The sequence below is a fragment of the Triticum dicoccoides genome, chromosome 5A (genome assembly GCF_002162155.2).
Source record: "Triticum dicoccoides isolate Atlit2015 ecotype Zavitan chromosome 5A, WEW_v2.0, whole genome shotgun sequence".
Classification (NCBI taxonomy): domain Eukaryota; kingdom Viridiplantae; phylum Streptophyta; class Magnoliopsida; order Poales; family Poaceae; genus Triticum; species Triticum dicoccoides.
Window position 1 is genome coordinate 516,871,357 of NC_041388.1, and position 4,158 is coordinate 516,875,514.

A 4,158-nucleotide genomic window follows, 5' to 3' on the forward strand; every position below is an offset into this window, starting at 1 on the left:
TATGAGCTTATGAGTTTTGATGTACCGAAGGAGTTTGGAGTCCCGGATGAGATCGGGGACATGACGAGGAGTCTCGAAATGGTCGAGATGTAAAGATTGATATATTGGACGACTATATTCGGACATCGAAAAGGTTCCGAGTGATTCGGGTATTTTTCGGAGTACCGGGTAGTTACGGGAGAAGCAATGGGCCTTGATGGGCTTTAGTGGGAAGAGGAGAAAGGGCCAAGGGGCTGCTGCGCCCCCCCTCCCCTCTAGTCCGAATTGGACTAGGGAAAAGGGGGTCGGCCACCTCTCCTTCTCCTCCACTTCCTTCTCCCTTCCTCCCCTCTTGGTGGACTCCTACTAGGACTTGGAGTCCTAGTAGGACTCCACATCCTGGCCGCACCTAGCCTTGGCTGGCCTCTTCCTCCTCCATCCTTTATATACTGAGGCAAGGGGCACCCCATGAACACAAGTTGATCCACGTGATCATATTCTTAGCCGTGTGCGGCGCCCCCTGCCACCATATTCCACCTCGATCATATTGTAGCGGTGCTTAGGCGAAGCCCTGCGACAGTAGTACATCAAGATCGTCACCACGCTGTCGTGCTGACGGAACTCTTCCCCGACACTTTGCTGGATCGGAGTTCGGGGATCGTCATCGAGCTGAACGTGTGCTAGAACTCGGAGGTGCCGTAGTTTCGGTGCTTGATCGGTTGGGTCGTGGAGACGTACGACTACATCAACCAAGTTAACGCTTCCGTTGTCGATCTACAAGGGTACGTAGATCACACTCTCCCCCTCTCGTTGCTATGCATCACCATGATCTTGCGTGTGCGTAGGAAATTTTTTGAAATTACTACGTTCCCCAACAGTCCGTATAGTTGCTGCCATCATCTTTCAGCTTGGTTTTCTCTAGGAACGCGTTGAAGTTGAGGGCAACATTAGCATGGGCCATTTGATCTACAAGATATATTATAAATATTTTAGACTAAGTTCATGATAATTAAGTTCATCTAATCAAATTATTCAATGAACTCCCACTCAGATAGACATCCCTCTAGTCATCTAAGTGAAACATGATCCGAGTCAACTAGGCCGTGTCCGATCATCACGTGAGACGGACTAGTCAACATCGATGAACATCTTCATGTTGATCGTATCTTCTATACGACTCATGCTCGACCTTTCGGTCTTCCGTGTTCCGAGGCCATGTCTGTACATGCTAGGCTCGTCAAGTCAACCTAAGTGTATTGCGTGTGTAAATCTGACTTACACCCGTTGTATTCGAACGTTAGAATCTATCACACCTGATCATCACGTGGTGCTTCGAAACAACAAACCTTCGCAACGGTGTATAGTTAGGGGGAACACTTTCTTGAAATTATTACGAGGGATCATCTTATTTAAGCTACCGTCGTTCCTAGCAAATAAGATGTAAAACATGATAAACATCACATGCAATCAAATAGTGACATGATATGGCCAATATCACTTTGCTCCTTATGATCTCCATCTTTGGGGCGCCATGATCATCATCGTCACCGGCATGACACTATGATCTCCATCATCGTGTCTTCATGAAGTTGTCTCGTCATATATTACTTCTACTACTATGGCTAACGGTTTAGCAATAAAGTAAAGTAATTACATGACGTTATATATTGACACGCAGGTCATAAATAAATTAAGACAACTCCTATGGCTCCTACCGGTTGTCATACTCATCGACATGCAAGTCGTGATTCCTATTACAAGAACATGATCAATCTCATACATCACATATATCATTCATCACATCCCTTTGGCCATATCACATCACACGGCACATGCTGCAAAAACAAGTTAGACGTCCTCTAATTGTTGTTGCAAATTTTTACGTGGCTGCTATAGGTTTCTTAGTAAGAACGTTTCTTACCTACGCCAAAACCACAACGTGATATGCCAATTTCTATTTACCCTTCATAAGGACCCTTTTCATCGAATCCGATCCGACTAAAGTGGGAGAGACAGACACCCGCTAGCCACCTTATGCAATTAGTGCATGTCAGTCGGTGAAACCAGTCTCACGTAAGCGTACGTGTAAGGTTGGTCCGGGCCGCTTCATCCCACGATGTCGCCGAATCAAGATAAGACTAGTAACGGTAAGTAAATTGACAAAATCAATGCCCACAACAACTTGTGTTCTACTCGTGCATAGAAACTACGCATAAACCTGGCTCTGATACCACTGTTAAGGAACGTAGCAAAAATTTAAAATTTTTCTACGCATCACCAAGATCAATCTATGGAGTCATCTAGCAACGAGGGGAATAGGAGTGCATCTACATACCCTTGTAGATCACGAGCGGAAGCGTTCAAGAGAACGGGGTTGATGGAGTCGTACTCGTCGTGATCCAAATCACCGATGACCGAGCGCCGAACGGACGGCACCTCCGCGTTCAACACACATACGGTTGGCGAAGACGTCTCCTCCTTCTTGATCCAGCAAGGGGCAAGGAGAGGTTGATGGAGATCCAGCAGCACGACGGCGTAGTGGTGGAAGAAGCGGTGATCTCGGCAGGGCTTCGCCAAGCTTAGCGAGAGGGAGAGGTGTCACGGGAGGGAGAGGGAGGCGCGCGGGGGCTAGGGTGCGCAGCCCTCCCTCTCCCCTCTTTATATAGGGGTCTAGGGGGGCGCCGACCCCTCTAGATCCCATCTAGATGGGGGGGCGGCGGCCAAGGGGGGGTGGCTTGCCCCCCAAGCCAAGTGGGGCGCCCCCCACCCCTAGGGTTTCCAACCCTAGGCGCAGGGGGAGGCCCAAGGGGGCGCACCAGCCCATCAGGGGCTGGTTCCGATCCCACTTCAGCCCATGGGGCCCTCCGGGATAGGTGGCCCCACCCGGTGGACCCCCGGGACCCTTCCGGTGGTCCAGGTACAATACCGGTGACCCCCGAAACTTTCCCGGTGGCTGAAACTGGACTTCCTATATACAATTCTTCACCCCCGGACCATTCCGGAACTCCTCGTGACGTCCGGGATCTCATCCGGGACTCCAAACAACTTTCGGGTTACCGCATACTAATATCTCAACAACCCTAGCGTCACCGAACCTTAAGTGTGTAGACCCTACGGGTTCGGGAGACACGCAGACATGACCGAGACGACTCTCCGGTCAATAACCAACAGCAGGATCTGGATACCCATGTTGGATCCCACATGCTCCTCGATTATCTCATCAGATGAACCACGATGTCGAGGATTCAATCAATCCCGTATACAATTCCCTTTGTCAATCGGTACGTTACTCGCCCGAGACTCAATCGTCGGTATCTCAATACCTCGTTCAATCTCGTTACCGACAAGTCACTTTACTCGTACCGTAATGCATGATCCCGTGATCAACCACTTGGTCACATTGAGCTTATTATGATGATGCATTACCGAGTGGGCCCAGAGATACATCTCCGTCATACGGAGTGACAAATCTCAGTCTCGATTCATGCCAACCCAATAGGCACTTTCGGAGATACCCGTAGTGCACCTTTATAGTCACCCAGTTACGTTGTGACGTTTGGCACACCCAAAGCACTCCTACGGTATCCGGGAGTTGCACAATCTCATGGTCTAAGGAAATGATACTTGACATTCGGAAAAGCTCTAGCAAACGAACTACACGATCTTGTGCTATGCTTAGGATTGGGTCTTGTCCATCACATCATTCTCCTAATGATGTGATCCCGTTATCAATGACATCTAATGTCCATAGTCAGGAAACCATGACTATCTTTTGATCAACGAGCTAGTCAACTAGAGGCTCACTAGGGACGTGTTGTGGTCTATGTATTCACACATGTATTACGATTTCCGGATAACACAATTATAGCATGAACAATAGAAAATTATCATGAACAAGGAAATATAATAATAACCAATTTATTATTGCCTCTGGGGCATATTTCCATCAGGGAACAGAGTTTTACCTTGGCGTGGCAGATATAACACTTCTGCTGGAAAAGTAGCCCTTATTAATTCCTGCCTTTCTTCCTTACCGATGTTCACTATGGGCTTCTTCATATTAACTAAAGGCACCCACGCGGGTTTTGACAAACATAGAGGGGCCTTCTTTTGGAACTCTGCTGAGAACAAGCGTAAATACAGACTAGTTAGATGGGCTACCATTTGCAAACCTAAAAG